Source organism: Squalius cephalus (genome assembly GCF_949319135.1).
Source record: "Squalius cephalus genome assembly, chromosome: 20".
In the NCBI taxonomy this organism is placed as follows: Eukaryota; Metazoa; Chordata; class Actinopteri; order Cypriniformes; family Leuciscidae; genus Squalius; species Squalius cephalus.
Genome location: NC_137141.1, coordinates 33865733 through 33884271, shown reverse-complemented (window position 1 = coordinate 33884271; position 18539 = coordinate 33865733). Strand labels below are relative to the sequence as shown.

The following is an 18539-nucleotide window of genomic DNA, read 5'->3' as shown; positions in this document are numbered from 1 at the left end:
ATCTGACCTGTTTTAAACAAACCTCTAAACATGTACTTCAGTGATGCATCAGCAGGTGGCGCTGAAGGGTGATGTGGGTCAACAGAGGCGAGCCTCTAAAAAGCTGCTGATGTTCGAGTGTCTGCCTAGTGAGAACTTTCAAGTGCTCTTATTTCTCTCAATGTGGTTTATAATAGTAAAACAGCGGCTTGTCCATCTGTGGGAACACACTGAGGAAGAATGGCATGCTTTAGTATGATGTAACTATGCCATGACCTGCTTTACTCATTTACTTAATGTTGTTGTTAAACTTGTTACAGTGGAAACAAAAAAACATGGATTTAACAAAAATACAAATAAAACCATCTTTTTAAGGTACACTTTGTAATTTTAAAACAAAACTGTGCATTTAGCGGAAGAATATTGTTGTGGTTGCGCTTCGGCTCTGCGTGACTGCGGATGAATATGATCTTCACAATAGATCCTGCTTTACAGTGAACTCTGTTAGAGAGCTAGTTTATCTGTTCAATAAAACACTTCCTCTCCTGTTGAGTGATAAAAACACCATCATCTCTGTCGCTTTTACAACATTTCAAATCCCTCAGTTCTCCATCTCCTAAAGCCAAGCTGATGTTGATTCTTGTTTTATTACGAGCTCTGTCTCGCTCTCTTTTCTCCTGCAGAAAACATGCCTTAGATCTGAAGCCTTCAGTGTTTTAGTGAACGGAGGATCATTCATCAGCTATTAAAGGCAGGGTAGGCAATTTTCGGAGAGGCTAGCAATAGCAAGCTAGCTTTGGAAACATAAGATCCCACCCTCCCTTCAGAGCGCCTCCAAAGCCACACCTTGACAAAGCCGTTTGAAAGTTTTGTAAGCCTTAAATTTAGTTAAATGGAAAGAGACAAAAAGACATTGCTAGCATGAATTAACATGTTTTAACACATTGCTAGCCACATTGCCACATTATTGTTTTAACAGGTTGTTAGCATTAATTAACATGTTGTTAATATGTTCTAACATGAATTTACATGTTGCTAGCCTGTTTTAGTAGTTAGCATGAATTAACATGTTTTAGCAGGCTGATACCATTATTTAGCATTGTTGTTAACATCACTTAACATGTGGCTAGCATGATTTAACATGTTACTGGCATGATTTTGCCTGTTGCTAACCTGAATTGGCATGTTGCTAACATGCAATTAGTACATTGCTAACATGATTTAGCAAGATGCTAGCACGAATTTGCATGTTGTTAGCATGATTAGCACATTATCCTATGATAGCTTTGCTAGTGAATACTCTATAAGTCTTATTGTGCAAAAGTCTTGACCCCCCTCAAAGAAAGTTTATGGGACTTTTCGTAGTTTTGATCATCTGTTCAACGAAAATCGTACGTCGGAGTTTGGTGGTTCTAGCTTGAAAACTCTAGGAGATACTGTTTAAATTATAGTCTCAGAAAAAAAGAATAAGCCTAAAACAGTAGATCAGTATGTTGGCTTTGAAAAGCCGCTGTTTCGTTTGTGTTGCTCAGTGACTGTCGTCTGTCTAACATAGCATGAGACGCGCTGATGACGTGATGTGCGCGGAGGTACGGAAACACATACGCTGAGGGCAGGTATAGGACATCGTATCATTCAGACCGAATTCAATGATTGGACGAACATTTTATGGTCATACGCCTTCCTCATATAAACACTGAACTTTGTGACTGCTATCAGGATGTGAAGAGACTTTCAACCAGCATAACAAAAAATGTTTCTGGAACAAATCGCCTATCCTGCCTTTAATATGCTAAAGACAAAAGACAAAAGCTCATTGGGCGTCATTGTTTAGGAATGGACTTAAATTACCCTGCATAACAAAAGATTTGAAAGGACAATAGCAGGACAGCAAATCACACTAGAGACGATTAACTACAGACCAGCTCAATGTGCTTATTGGGGAATTTAGCAACACCTTTACAGCTGTATTCATCTGGCTGTCATTGATGAGCATTAAATGACATAAAAAGCTGTTCTCATAATGAGGATGGGTGGCATCTGCGTTATACTAATTAAGAGGTAAATGTCTCTCTGGGTTTTAGATGAACGTTTTAAAGCTATTGATTATATTGGCGAGTGCAGTCAGCGGTAAAATAGGTTTCATGAGTTGATGACGTCATGATTAACCTGCTAAACATGTGAATGTTTTAGTCTTTGAATTAAAAATCATTGTGATATTTTTGTGAGGCTCCAACAGTCCAGAAGTAATGAAGAAAGTTGCATTAAAATCCAGAAATTCGTTAATTTTTTTATTTATTTTGAAAGCAGTTCCATTGGAATTCTTTTAAAATGGTTCTATTTGAATTAATATAGTAAAAAAGTTCCAGATTTCATATTAGCCTACTTTATTAAATTGAACATGTTAAACAACTGTTTCTTTAAACAAAGTAACGTAGAAACATTTACACTGGTGTCGATAAATAAATAAATAACACAGTGTCTGAAGTTTTCAGAATTTTTTTTAATGTTTATCCTATATTAATTTATTATGGTTTTACAATAACGATAACGGCAGGCTTTAAAAGTCAAAATGCAACCAAGTAGCCGAAAAGTAAAAACAGAGCGGCTACCTGACCATCAGAAATGACTGTATCAGTCATATTAATAAATCACATTTAGATGTTGCTACATGAAGCAATTTCTGGTATTTCTACAACGGAAACAATGTTTTATTTATGGTTTATTGTCCATCCCTCGTTTCCGGTTGGCTACTGTAGGAGGTGGAAGGTCATTTAGTGTTAATGCTCCTAAATGATGGAATTCACAATCCATTACACTTCGTAATATCTCATCTGTGGCTATTCAAGACTCAGCGAAAAGCATACTAACATGTATTTATGTGATTGTAATGTGTGTGCGGGTGTGTAGTAGGCCTACATGTATTGTAATGTACACATGTAAAGCGACATTGAGCTACGGAAAGGCGCTATATAAATAAAACTACTTCTTCTGTCATGACCCTCATTAGCTCATGAATTATTCATGAGCTGACCGGGTTATCAGCGCGCGACACACACACACACACACAACCTGCCGTCTCAAATCACCCGCTCACGTGGAAACACTTCACCAGGGCGACAGAGGGGGCGTGAACTGTCTCCTAGGTGATGCTGCCACACACACACACACACACACACACGCAGGAGGAGGGAGAGAGAGCGAGAGACTGAGAGAGAGAGGGAAGAGGAGGCAGGCCAGGCTGTTTTCGCATCCTCTAGATGTGGATTATACCTTGTTTTCACCATGGCAGCATCACGGCACCGGTAGCAGGGGCTTCTGGGAGATCAGATGCGCGGGTTCGAGCATCATCTCTCTGAGATGGCCGTGCACGCGTGCAGCTGGAGGCAGGAATGCATCGGGGCTTCTCAGGCGAACGGGAGCCTGCAGTGGGAGGCTGACTGAGTTCACACAGACCCACAGAGCCTCTTCCCAGCTGGAGAGGCTGTTACATTCATCAGCACACAACGGCAAGGTAGGAAAACATGCGTTTTGACATCTATATGCAAGCTGTGTTCATGATGCTGATGATGCTTTGTGCTGCATCGCTGGATGAAGACACACACACACACACAGACAGACAGACAGACAGACAGACACACACAGGCAGAGAGCGGGTGATGGGAGAAAGCAAAAGCACAAAGCCTAGACGACAATGAAAAGGCTCAAGAAAAGAAGGTGAAGCTCTGAAGGACTGCGTTGATGTGGAAATGCTTTTACGTTCCCTCACCCTCACCAACCCCTCATCCTCCCTCTCTCTCTCTCTCTCCCTCTCTCGTGCGCGCGCCCGCGCTGCATTTGCATGCATAGATGAGGGACCTCAAGGTAAACCTTTCAAAAATGACTGTTTCTGAGCAGTTGACCCATTATAATGATGTTTGGAGGGTTTGATATATTAAAGTTGAATGTTAGGGCATTCGAGGCACCTTCAAAAGCATGCCTAGGCGTTCTTCTAAGGGCAATTTGAGGAAGTCCGAGTATGTTGTCTTTTTTTTTTTTTTTTTTACATTGAATAGCTCGATCAGAATGAAAAGCCTTCATCCAAACTCCTCAGTTGGCCCAATAATGACATTTCTGATCGCAAGAGCTGTTGCAGATCTAACTCTGCATGTGAAACAGAATGATAGTCATTTAAATATGAATATTTTCATATGCACTTTCACAATCTTGGCTGTTTGATTGTTTATATCATCGCACAACTCTCTCTCTATAAAGTTGGATATTATATCCAACTTTATCCACATAAACTGAGTACACTTAATTAATATATATCAAATCTCAACTGCTTTATATTATATTTCTGCGCAAAATAAACAACATTATCATCCAGTTGTTCTTTATATAAAGTTGGATATATGTCCAACTTGCGTAGGCCGATATATACTATATACTAAACTATTTTTTTTCTCCACCTGAACGTTTTGTCTTTCTAGAAGAAAACTATCCAATTTTAATTACTAAGAAGACAATATGAAAATCTTTGAACTATACTATATACCGTAGCAGATCTCAACTGATTGCTTGTATCGTCGCATTATGTTGCCCAGCTGTATAATATAAAGTTGGATATATGTATATCCAACTTTATCTGCATACACACTGTAAAAGCAATATATATTACATGCCAAATCTCAACTGCTTTATTGGTGTAAACTATATTATCGCCCAGATGTGAAAATGCAACTGAAGATTTAGATATTATAAACATTAACATCATGAGTTTCTGTAAAGCTGCAAGTAAACTAGCAAGTACGGGACTTGATATTGCCAACACACACACACGACACACTGCTGTGCAACATAGCGTACATGATTTATCCGTGACAGATCTATACAGGTGGAGCTGGGGAGGGGGAGGGTTTCTGAAGGCGTGCTGCAACTACAGCAAATGCTGACGAGTGTTTAGGGCTGCACAATATATCGAAATTATCGAAATATCGCAAATGTATAAATCGCGATATGCATATCGTAACGGCTTGCAATAACTATGGTCATGAACAAAAGACAAAGAGAAAATCACTCACTTTTGTAGCTTTAATAAGAATCAGTATATATTTAATTCATACAGTGAAAACTAAGCAGTGTTTTATTTTTGCATTTGATTATTCAGTTTCTGTTGTTTAATAACCCTGATGTAGGATAACCTGAACCCCGAGGTTTACACTGATGTTAAAATAACACTTCTTATACCACAGTAAAACACTGATGTTCACTGTCAGAAGCTGTAGGGATGTTTTCTAGTCACAAAAAGAATGTAAAACACATATGCAGGTTATATCATTTTAAATATATTTTAAAGATAATTTAAGTTTATTTTACACACTTTAAGCATTATCATATCGAATATCGCATCATTTAATGAGTTATCGCATATCGCATTTCTCTTCAATATTGTGCAGCCCTAATTTGAACTAATTTAGGAAATATCAGTTGTGCAAATGACAATATTTGTTTTTCTCTTGCCTGTTTGTTTTATTTATTGATTGTTTTTAAACTCTTTGTTTTTAAACTCTTTCTAGTTATCAAATATCGCATTTTTCTTCAATATCGTGCAGCCCTGATTTGAAGGTTGAGCAGCGAGCTCATTGGCTACTGATACAGCAGGAACCAATCAGCTGTGCCCTATAGAGCTGCAAGCTCATTGGCTACTGATACAGCAGGAACCAATCAGCTGTGCCCTGTAGAGAATGATGTGATTGCAAGCAGATTGAGTTAAGAAGAACCCATCGACCTGTTGTTTCATGACAGAACTTTCTTTACATTTGACTTGTTTCAAAAATACTATGGTGATCTCAATTGTATTCATAGGTATAATATGCATACGTAAAATGTGCATATGCATTTTCAGGCATTGAAATGTACAATAACAATATGCTGCCAGAATCTAAAAAGTGAACTTGTATGTATAATTCTGCAGATCTTCAGGAATCATCTCAAGAATCGTCACAACTAAAACTGGCGAAATGTGTTTATGTTTAGAAGTCATGTCAGTATTAGGCATATTTGGAAGATTCAGAAACATTAGACAATCTTCATATTCTTTGAAATGCATGCATATTACATCATATTAGAAACATGATCAGTGTGTATCTAGTGCAATGCAACTCACCAATGTGTTTTGGAAAGAGAAAGAGCCTGAGGCTTTACAAGACAAGTCAAGTCAAGTCACCTTTATTTATATAGCGCTTTCTATAATACAGATTGCATCAAAGCAGCTTCACATTGATAACATGAAAATAATACAACAAAGTTTGTTTCTAGAAGAAAATTGCGTCCTCGTCCACCTAAGGCAGATCAATAATATTGCTGAATATTAAATGTCCCCAACTAAGCAAGCCAAAAGCCAACACTTCTAATTCTCGTCTTGTTTGTTCAATTAGTAACGAGAAGAAATCCTTCTTTTTTAAGTTAGATATGTTAGAAAGGCAAACACAAAAAGGACGATGAGCTTCTTTACTTCGCTGACTCGGTCTCGTCCCGTAACCAGGTTTAAGCTTTGGCTGGTCTGCAGGGTTATAGTTCACATCTGCTGGTTGATGTTTAACTACAAGTATTTACCACTGGGTCAAACGCAGCTTTTCCAACAAGAGGAACCATGTATTCTGACAAAATTACATTTGATGCAAGCAACAAACAGCCTAAATTGCTAATCTTTGACAGATTCTTTCCAGAGGCTGTTAAAGTGTGTTATGGTCATAAATGTTCAAGTTCAAGTTCAACATTTATTTAGCCATTTCAACATTACAGTTGATAGGAATTTGTCTTGGTATGCTCACATATACAACTTAATTAACAACAATACACTGGCACAACAACACATTCCACACACATACCTCACATATGCCCCCCAATAACATCAGATACACAGACATGAACAACACATATTGCACATTAAGTGTGTCAGCGGGTTATGAACCAGTCCATAAGTGCTTGGTGCAAAAGGCACAAGGCAAATACTCAAAGCATAAGGAGTTAAGATTGGGGTAAGTAAGGGTGAGTGGTGGGGTGGAAAACATCCAGCTAGTTCATGAATTTAATGTAAGCATTCAATGTTCTAGCTTCAGACCATGTTAAAATAACGTATGGCTTGGGGATAGGTACTATCTCTGAAGCGTGATGTTCTGCTGATGATGCTTCTGTACCTCTTCCCTAATTTTCCGTCTGTCTTCTTGTGGTGATTGGCTAAAATAAAAATGATGCACTTCAACAGAAGCAATTGCCCATGTGCAAAAATATCCGATTTAAAATTGCATACTTCTTTCATCAGACTGCAGGGTTTAGTGTTCATATAAACAGGACATTTGTAGCATTTGCGATTTGATCTGGATTGCCAGAAATCTGTGCATGGAGTGGACGTCTGTGTTTTGATGTGGTTGAGGTGAGATCTCAGCGTTCGGGTGTTGGTTTGAGGTCTTCTCGTGTCTCATGTGTTGAAGTGAAGGTCCTCTGCTCAGAACTGGGCCGTTTGCAGCTGTCAGACCGTGTTTATTCTCCTTCCCACTCGAGCGATCATGTGAACTGATCTTATTAGACACTGAGCTACACAAACACCAGAAACAGCCCAATGCTGTCGCAGCGTTACTGGAGATTTCTCTGTAGGATGAGAGGTATTTCAAGAGGACATATTATGCTTTTACACATGTTCATCTTTCTTTAGTGTGTAGTGTTGCTGTTTGAACATGAACAAGTCCCTCCAGCATGTGATTGGCTACTGATGTCACTCCTAAATAAAGCCTGAGCTAAAGGGATAGTTCGGCCAAAAATGATATATAACCCATGATTTACTCACCCTCAAGCCGTTCGAGATGCATATGTCAATCTTTTTTCAGACGAACACATTTTCAGTTATTTTAGAAAATGTCTTAGATCTTTCAGTGGTTATAATGTGAAGTTAGGGGTCCACCTCCTTCAAGTCCCAAAATGTGCATGCATCCTTCACAAAAGTAATCCATCCGTCTCCAGGGGGATAAACGAAGGCCTTCTGAGGGTAATCCGTGCGGTTTTGTCGTAAAAATATACATATTTAAAACTTTACAAAAGAAAATATCTTGCTTCCGGCAATGGTCGACGCGCATTCACGGCAGATGGATGCAGTTTTAAATATGTATATTTTTATGACAAAACCGCACGGATTTCCCTCAGAAGGCCTTCGTTTATCCCCCTGGAGCCGGATGGATTACTTTTGTGAAGGATGCATGCACATTTTGGGACTTGAAGGAGGTGGACCCCATAACTTCACATTATAACCACTGAAAGATCTAAGACATTTTCTAAAATAACTGAAAATGTGTTCGTCTGAAAAAAGATTGACATATGCATCTCGAACGGCTTGAGGGTGAGTAAATCATGGGTTAAATATCATTTTTGGCCGAACTATCCCTTTAACAGAGAAAGTCATCAGATCAGCGTCATGGTATCAACAAAGCCTGGTTGGATTGGTTTGGATTGGTCTTCAACTCGAAACTAATCCTGCAACCCTGAGTTTGTTCAACCATCATCATGGTACAGGCCCCAGGGTTTGATGTCAACAACACAAAACAGTATTTCTATCAACTATTCCCCTATAAAGCACTAAGCAGCCTCTGCCAGACTCGTCCCTCAGCTTCAGAGATGTGATGATGGTGTTAGTTCACTCTTCAGGGGTCAGACTGACAGATATAGATGTGGATGAGGACAGACGACACGCGGCTCAGGCGTTTAGAGTCGCTCGTATCGCATCTGAAGTCCTGCTTCACACTTCACTTCACAGTGATGGGACTGACAAACGATCTCGAACATCAGCGGGGAACAGGGGAATGTATTCTGCTCGGGACCGAGTCCAAACGTTCCCTGGAGAACGAGGTGGTAGAAAGAAGAGAAAATAAACAGACAGATCGTCGTGGCGAACAGCCACAAAAATACATCCTGGTTTGGGATTCAGAAGAAGCAGAAGGAAAATTCCAAGACAGCTTTACACTCTTCGAAGAAACGACTCTAATTAGAACCTTTCATATATAGAGTTTCCCATGGGATCATTTTATGGATTCAGTTTTAATTAATTCATTTGGTTTATTTTTAATGAATTAATCTGCTACTTTATTCCTAGAAAAAAATTAAACCAAACATTAAACTTAGACATAATTTTTCGGCCTTTTTGTATTAATGCATTATAAAAATATTTATAATGTATGCTATAATGCATTATAGCTTTTCATAAATAATTGTAAATGTATTATAATAATATATATATTTAAAGCCACAATTGAGCCAATTTTAAATAGAACCTCAAGTGAACCTTTTTTATGGATCTCCATCTAATATAAGAAAAATAATGTTTCTTTAATTTAGTCCAGAAACATATTCTACACAAGCATGCAAACGCAGACTCAAATATTCGGCCAATGCATGAACACGGTCCTTTTGTGCATATGAAATGAAAATTCATCATATTTTTCTAAATGCATGTTTTAGATCGTATTGTGAATGATTCTTCCAAGTGTATGATTTTTTTTTTACCTTGTAATTTTTTATCAAAAAGTCATAACTGGATTTGTCTGCCTCCATTTTTGAGTGTCACGTCCACATTTTAACATCCAATCAACAATCAATGCATAGAACCAAGTGTTTTAAGGTTAGGTCTTAGGCTATTTGTTATTAGCTAGTAATCCTAAAAATGATATATTTTGTCTTTATAGAAGTAAACTAAACGCAAGAGAAAAATAATGATGAGCCTTTAGGAGAATGAATGTAGTGCAGGCGCTCACGAGGGATGTTCATCACATCGATAAATGAAACTGTTCATGCGATCCTGATCACGCGTCTTTAACTGAGTAAAATTACTGAACGACCCGATGGAAGAGCAGATCATCTCTGAAAAGAGGACATTGAGTTCATGCCAGTGCGTAGATTAACATGTCTGTCACATGACCTCAATATGTTGCACGCTTAATTCAGTGAGAAGCATCACGTTTTTTTCTTTTGCATTTTAATCAAATTTTGTGTAAAAAAAAAAAATCTTTCAAATTCTCTTATATTGTGGGATATAGTTACTAGTGGAAATAAACGATTAAAATATTATTATTATACTATTAGTAAATTTCATCTGTTTGCACATTAGCTATTTCAATCAAATCATATTTTATGCATTGCAAGGGTTCCAATTAATTTATTGAGGTCTAATTGTGAAAATGATTTCCTCATCTCTATATCTTCAGCTAGTTCAGCTGTTTAAACCCACACATTCTCCAGTTGTCTTACTGGAAAGCCGTATCCGTGTGACTGGGATTTGGGCTGTCAAACACTCACTGTCAAACACTTCTCGCCCACTAAACCCCTCTCGAAGCTCCCGCTCAAATACTCAGTGGATCCACTTCTCAGGTTAATGGCAAACTTTTAGTGTTGGACCCAAAACGAACTTTTCAAGAACTCAAAACTGATATACAGTAGTGGCCAAAAGTGATGAAAATTGACATTGTCACCCTCAAATATTAATAAAAATGTTTTTTGTAAGCATATTGCGTAGTTGAGTTTGAAGTCAATTGTTTTATTTGGGATAATGAGGCAATGAAACATGACTAATTATTCCAAAATTATTTTTGTCCATAGAAATTATGAACACGTGCAAAAACAACGAAATATTAATAACTGATTGTTGTAGTCAATGTATGCTTGTTCGAATATTGTAAATAAATATGCCAAATAATTTTGTCAGATAAATACCTCAGCCAAGTTTACTGTTGTTCTTCCCTCATATTTAAAATATTTGAAAAATATATTATTTATTATGTAATAATTATATATTTATATATTATATATCCACATATTTTGATGGTTTATTCAAACTTGTAGGGTCATTAAAACAAACATCCCCTCCGGACATCACTTTTGGCGTTTGCTTTGCACACATTTCGAGCTCTATATATAATTGCCCAGTGTTCATGTAATTTCTAAAATATCAAAAGGCTTTTGTCTCTTCTAAGTGAAACATTTCACAATGCATTTGCTGTTCTGTGTTGTCTGACTCGAATGTAAAGTATTCTTAGCTCACACATTACACGGTTTGTGATGCTGAGAGAGCAGTAATTATAGGACAGAAAATGGCACAAATTATTTGCAAGTCAGCTGTCAGAATGTGATAAAAATAAAACTGTAAATGTTATTTAGATCTGCTGTTTGGGTGGTTTGAACATGAGTAATACAGAAAGATTTATCAATGAGAAACAGATGGTGGCTGCATAATGCATTGATTAAATACTGCATGTTTTAAAGGTGCAATAAGCAATTTCTGAGTAACACTGTTGATATTTGAAATCAACCCGAACAGACACGCCCCTCCCTTCATTGCTCCGCCCCCAAAATGCACGAAGACAAAATGCAAGAGTGGATGTCTCTATCATAGCTTAAGTGAAGCAAAATAATGCTTTGTGAAAAATAAAGCGAAGATGATGAACAAGTGACAAGAAAAAACAAAAAAATAACGTAAAAGTACATAAGAGTAAATACAAGGAAGAGTTGGTATTGAATATCAACCAATGATATTCTTCTGACATTTTCTCTTTTGTAATGTCTCTCAGCCATCTCTCTTTCTACAATCTTTCTTCAAATCTCCCTCTTGCTCACTCTCTCTCCTCCCCCATCATGAGAAGACACGCCCCCTTCTGCTGATTTGCTCACTCTCTCTCCTCCCCCATCATGAGAAGACACGCCCCCTTCTGCTGATTTGCTCACTCTCTCTCCTCCCCCATCATGAGAGGACACGCCCCTTCTGCTGATTAGCTCACTCTCACCTCCCCCACATCAGATGACACGCCCCTTCTGCTGATTGTCTCACTCTCCTCCCCCACCATTAGAGGACACGCCCCCTCTGCTGATTGGCTCCCTCTCTCTCCTCCTCCATCACGAGAGGACACACCCCCTCTGCTGATTAGCTCACTTTCACCTCCCCCACATGAGATGACACGCTCCCTTCTGCTGATTGGCTCACTCTCCTCCCCGATCATGAGAGGACACGCCCCCTCTGCTGATTGGCTCACTCTCTCTCCTCCCCCACATTAGATGACACGCCCCCTTCTGCTGATTGGCTCACTCTCCTCCCCCACCATGTGAGGACATGCCCCTTCTGCTGATTGGCTCACTCTCTCCTCCTCAAGCACGAGAGGACACGCTCCCTCTGCTCATTGGCTCACTCTCTCTCCTCCTCAAGCACGAGAGGACACGCCCCCTCTGCTGATTGGCTCACTCTCTCCTCCCCCATCACGAGAGGACACGCCCCCTTCTGCTGATTGGCTCAATCTCTCTCCTCCCCCACTATGATAGGACACGCCCCCTCTACTGATTGGCTCACTCTCTCCTCCCCCATCATTAGAGGATAAGCCCCCCTCTGCTGATTGGCTCACTCTCTCTCCTCCCCCACTATGAGAGGACACGCCCCCTCTGCTGATTGGCTCACTCTCTCTCCTCCCCCATCATGAGAGGACACGCCCCCTCTACTGATTGGCTCACTCTCTCCTCCCCCATCATTAGAGGATAAGCCCCCCTCTGCTGATTGGCTCACTCTCTCTCCTCCTCCACTATGAGAGGACACGCCCCCTCTGCTGATTGGCTCACTCTCTCTCCTCCCCCATCATGAGAGGACACACCCCCTTCTGCTGATTGGCTCACTCTCTCTCCTCCCCCATCATAAGAGGGCACGCCCCCTTCTGCTGATTGGCCACAAGTGTGTTGTGGTGCTCCGTCTGATGCACTTTCACCAGTGTTTCTCAGAAATCTCTTACTACACCTTTAAAATTATGCTGCTTACTCTCAGTATGTTATGAGATAAGTAAGATGTTTAACAGAACATGTTCATACATTTGTAGGTTATATTCTGTAGCTTTTTTAGAACTATTACTTTAATTCTGAATGTTCAATCAAAAATAAATAGGAGGAACCAAAATGACCATAACAGAGTTTACAGACCTGATTTTAAAGCATCTGTGAGAGGATTTGCATTCATGCATACTGTGATCCAAAGCTGTGCATTCAAGCTGTACATTAAATGCATTCCCATGACCTTGGTGAGGCTTTGTTCTGGTGTTTGAGCCACAGAAAGGACACTGTACACAAACTATAATGAATCTGACGCAGGATTCAGCGTACTGCACTGCAGGCACAAACACAAGTAGAGACTTTCATCATCTCAAACATGCAACCTGTGATGATTTTCCTCTATTGACAAACACAAAAAGAGGATTAGCTCGTGTCTCACCCCCACAGTGAAAAGCCTGACACAATTATTGCATAAATGCTGAGCGCTCGTCCAAAATTGGATCGGTGAAGGGGCGTTTGTTCTGTTAAGAGTCCCAGACTGTGTGTGTAACTCTATAAATTAATAAAACACTCAAATCCATGAGCAACATCATGAGCGCAGTATCATTCTTATCTTTGCATCCTTGTGTGTCACATTCACAGTATGTTATGCTATGCTTTAAAGCCTCAGATTCAATTTAAGATTTACATGCACTTATAGCAGATAATCTGGAAACATGACAGTTTTAGCATGTTATTGAATATACAAATGTTAATGTATTTGGTCTTGCCGGATTAAATCTGCGACGCTGCTGCTGTTGATTATCACTGCTGCTGCAGAGCAAGTATGGACTTCTATTAGACTGCTATTATACATAGACACTCTGCTGTGAGCATGGTAGATATAAATAGACATACTTTAATCCTGTAGCAGATCTAGGCAGGTGGAGCTGGGGAGGTGGAGGGGTTCAGAGGAACTCTGAGGACTAGATTACAGCAAAACAATGAACCAGACTGTTTAAATGTTGTGTCAATACTCAATGCTTGTGCCATGTGGTATTGATTTGATTGCTTGCAGATTGCATGTAAAGGAACGATCAGCCTGCGCCCTCTAGAGTTTCATGACTGAACTGCAGTATATGCTCTTTATGAGTGACATCTTAAAATTATCCTTTAAAATCTGTATGCATTAATCATGAACAACTGCAAAAGAAATGCAAAGAAATGCATTGGTTAAATAGTTAGGATATTCATTTATAAGTGATAGTGCTGGGACAAATGTTGCACAATACAAAGCCAAAAACACGATGAGAAAGAATGACATGGAAATGCATTGGTAAAATATATAGAATATGAATTATATATCTTATAAGTGATAGTGCTGGGACAAATGTTGCACAATACAAAGCCAAAAACACGATGAGAAAGAATGACATGGAAATGCATTGGTAAAATATATAGAATATGAATTATATATCTTATAAGTGATAGTGCTGGGACAAATGTTGCACAATACAAAGCCAAAAACACGATGAGAAAGAATGACATGGAAATGCATTGGTAAAATAGTAAGAATATGAATTATACATCTTATAAGTGATAGTGCTGGGACAAATGTTGCACAATACAAAGCCAAAAACACTAATACAAAAACACGAAAGAATGCATCATACTAATATTTTGCATGGCGTACAAAAAGCCCTTGTGGTTCAATGCATCATTCTGTCATCACAGAAAGCTGAACATCAGCATAGCTATGAGTGTTCTCAATGATAATGGATTATATTACCAGAGGGCAACACAAATGGACCTCAAATTGAGACTTGTGGTACACTCAAAGGATTTTATGCTCTCTCGAACTTGCACGAAAATGTGAAATGCTTCCCTAGGCACGAATAAGAACCTGAAAATAATCTACCTTTAAGAATAATTTGACTTTTTCCAAGCACATAAACACAATAAAAAAGGACACGATGAGAAGACAAACGATCTAATAATTATATGAAGTTCAAAACGTAGGTTCGGGAGGAGCCTTAAGTCCTTCAGTCCAGTCGATACTATATCAGCAGCGGACACCACGTCATCCCATTGACAAATTCTTCCGGAAGCCCTCCTCCTCCTCCATTAAATTATCTCTATCCTCTTATGCACAATTCCATCATAGGAGTGGGTTTAACTCGGAGCTAAAGCCGAGCCTCGGGTTCAAACCTCCTCCAAGGACAGCAAGCCAAGTTAGTTTACTATTAACCTTTAAGGTTGAATGGGCAGGCAAACTAGTGAATCTTCTATCTTTTCTATTACAACAGACAGATAATATGATAATTCTGTTCTCAAACTACAGTGATTTGGACTGATTGCAACATTATATTTTCCCAGTTGAATCTGTTCAGGTCACTCCGTCCAGCCACTGCTCTATTTCAAATGCTGTCATCATATCAAATCTGGATTAAATGCTGTGACAGTGAAAACGGATTAGTCTTTTTGAAAGCTGATATTGCTGCTTTAGCTGCAGTATTTAAATGGATTATGATCCACATGGGATAAAGTCCTGGACAATATTAAGATAGATGCTTACAATGTGCTTTTCCTTAGATTAATGGATGAAGTAAGGCTGACAACAGCTTTTAATAATTAAATCTGATTTACCATTAATACCAAAGGACATGCAAAATCTGATTACGTCTCGTTGGAGTTGAGTGTGTCATTGAGAAAGTTTTCAAACACTACAAGTTGGCTGAAGCAAACTCTCACGTTTGAAAATCCCAATCTGATTTCTCATGCATCCCAGCTAACAGGGAACGTTCTCAGAACTTTCCGGCAAAGTTCCCTTAAAGTTCCGCACAAACATTCTTCTATTAACGTTAAGAGAATGTTCATTCAAAGTTGTCTGGTCTTTAATAAGGTTCTCAAAACAGCACAAAATGTTATTTATACATTGCTTTTCTGAAATGCTTTAAGGCCCTGATATACTCATGGCAAATACTCACAGCAAAGTGTTTGTTTGTTTGTTCTTCGCTTTGGGGTAAAAAGAAGTTTATGATTATCAACGATATACTGTTAGTGAACATCCGGACGTCATCCACACTGCTGAGAGAGTTTTGATGAATATGTAAATATGTGCTGTGCGTTTTCCTCTCAATAACAAACTAAACAACAACGCCAGCATTGAGAAAACAGCAGTTAAGAAAGCATCTGATCATAGTGATGTGGATATGTTTGCAGTAGCTCTGCAATTCGGCACTCCAGTCAAGTCATGTCACGTTTATTTAAATGCCACTTTATACAATAGATTGTTTAAAAAGCAATAGAGCTGCACGATTCTGGATAAATTGAGAATTAGGGCTGGGACAATATATCGATGCATCGCGATTCTTGGATCGATTCCAATTTTTTCCGAATGCATCGCAAATTGATTCTGAGCGTAGTGTTTAACAGCAGATGGCGCTTTAGGCGAGTAGCAGATGGCGCTCTAGGCGAGTTTTTAACAGCAGATGGCGCTCTAGGCTAGATTTTAACAGCAGATGGCGCTCTAGGCGAGTTTTTAGCAGCAGATGGCGCTCTAGGCTAGATTTTAACAGCAGATGGCGCTCTAGGCGAGTTTTTAACAGCAGATGGCGCTCTAGGCTAGATTGTAAAAGCAGATGGCGCTCTAGGCTAGATTTTAACAGCAGATGGCGCTCTAGGTGAGTTTTTAACAGCAGATGGCGCTCTAGGCTAGATTTTAACAGCAGATGGCGCTCTAGGCGAGTTTTTAACAGCAGATGGCGCTCTAGGCTGGTTTTAACAGCAGATGGCGCTCTAGGCGAGTTTTTAACAGCAGATGGCGCTCTAGGCGAGTTTTTAACAGCAGATGGCGCTCTAGGCTGGTTTTAACAGCAGATGGCGCTCTAGGCTGGTTTTAACAGCAGATGGCGCTCTAGACTAGATTGTAACAGCAGATGACGCTCTAGGCGAGTTTTTAACAGCAGATGGCGCTCTAGGCTAGATTGTAAGAGCAGATGGCGCTCTAGGCGAGTTTTTAACAGCAGATGGCGCTCTAGGTGAGTTTTTAACAGCAGATGGCGCTCTAGGCTGGTTTTAACAGCAGATGGCGCTCTAGGCGAGTTTTTAACAGCAGATGGCGCTCTAGGTGAGTTTTTAACAGCAGATGGCGCTCTAGGCTAGATTGTAAGAGCAGATGGCGCTCTAGGCGAGTTTTTAACAGCAGATGGCGCTCTAGGCTAGATTGTAAGAGCAGATGGCGCTCTAGGTGAGTTTTTAACAGCAGATGGCGCTCTAGGCTAGATTGTAAGAGCAGATGGCGCTCTAGGCGAGTTTTTAACAGCAGATGGCGCTCTAGGTGAGTTTTTAACAGCAGATGGCGCTCTAGGCTAGATTTTAACAGCAGATGGCGCTCTAGGCGAGTTTTTAACAGCAGATGGCGCTCTAGGCGAGTTTTTAACAGCAGATGGCGCTCTAGGCTAGATTTTAACAGCAGATGGCGCTCTAGGCGAGTTTTTAACAGCAGATGGCGCTCTAGGCTAGTTTTTAACAGCAGATGGCGCTCTAGGCTAGATTTTAACAGCAGATGGCGCTCTAGGCTAGCTTTTAACAGCAGATGGCGCTCTAGGCGAGTTTTTAACAGCAGATGGCGCTCTAGGCTAGATTGTAAAAGCAGATGGCGCTCTAGGCTAGATTTTAACAGCAGATGGCGCTCTAGGTGAGTTTTTAACAGCAGATGGCGCTCTAGGCTAGATTTTAACAGCAGATGGCGCTCTAGGCGAGTTTTTAACAGCAGATGGCGCTCTAGGCTGGTTTTAACAGCAGATGGCGCTCTAGGCGAGTTTTTAACAGCAGATGGCGCTCTAGGCGAGTTTTTAACAGCAGATGGCGCTCTAGGCTGGTTTTAACAGCAGATGGCGCTCTAGGCTGGTTTTAACAGCAGATGGCGCTCTAGACTAGATTGTAACAGCAGATGACGCTCTAGGCGAGTTTTTAACAGCAGATGGCGCTCTAGGCTAGATTGTAAGAGCAGATGGCGCTCTAGGCGAGTTTTTAACAGCAGATGGCGCTCTAGGTGAGTTTTTAACAGCAGATGGCGCTCTAGGCTAGATTGTAAGAGCAGATGGCGCTCTAGGCGAGTTTTTAACAGCAGATGGCGCTCTAGGTGAGTTTTTAACAGCAGATGGCGCTCTAGGCGAGTTTTTAACAGCAGATGGCGCTCTAGGCTAGATTGTAACAGCAGATGGCGCTCTAGGCTAGATTGTAACAGCAGATGGCGCTCTAGGCTAGATTGTAACAGCAGATGGCGCTCTAGGCGAGTTTTTAACAGCAGATGGCGCTCTAGGTGAGTTTTTAACAGCAGATGGCGCTCTAGGCGAGTTTTTAACAGCAGATGGCGCTCTAGGCTGGTTTTAACAGCAGATGGCGCTCTAGGCGAGTTTTTAACAGCAGATGGCGCTCTAGGCGAGTTTTTAACAGCAGATGGCGCTCTAGGCTGGTTTTAACAGCAGATGGCGCTCTAGGCTGATTTTAACAGCAGATGGCGCTCTAGGCTAGATTGTAACAGCAGATGACGCTCTAGGCGAGTTTTTAACAGCAGATGGCGCTCTAGGCTAGATTGTAACAGCAGATGGCGCTCTAGGCGAGTTTTTAACAGCAGATGGCGCTCTAGGCTAGATTGTAACAGCAGATGGCGCTCTAGGCGAGTTTTTAACAGCAGATGGCGCTCTAGGCTAGATTGTAACCGCACGCTCAAATGCTCATGAAAAAGAGCG

General features: G+C 40.2%; 1 protein-coding gene across 1 annotated transcript in view; it reads left to right on the top strand.

The window, feature by feature from the left end:
* Positions 1-3105: 3105 nt before the first annotated feature.
* The window catches only part of pak6 (p21 (RAC1) activated kinase 6), a 43356-nt gene continuing 27922 nt past the window's right edge, over positions 3106-18539 (top strand). Inside the window, exon 1 of the mRNA XM_079852829.1 lies at positions 3106-3493. The gene's annotated coding sequence lies outside the window, so the exon portion shown is untranslated. The remainder of the gene's footprint in view (positions 3494-18539) is intronic.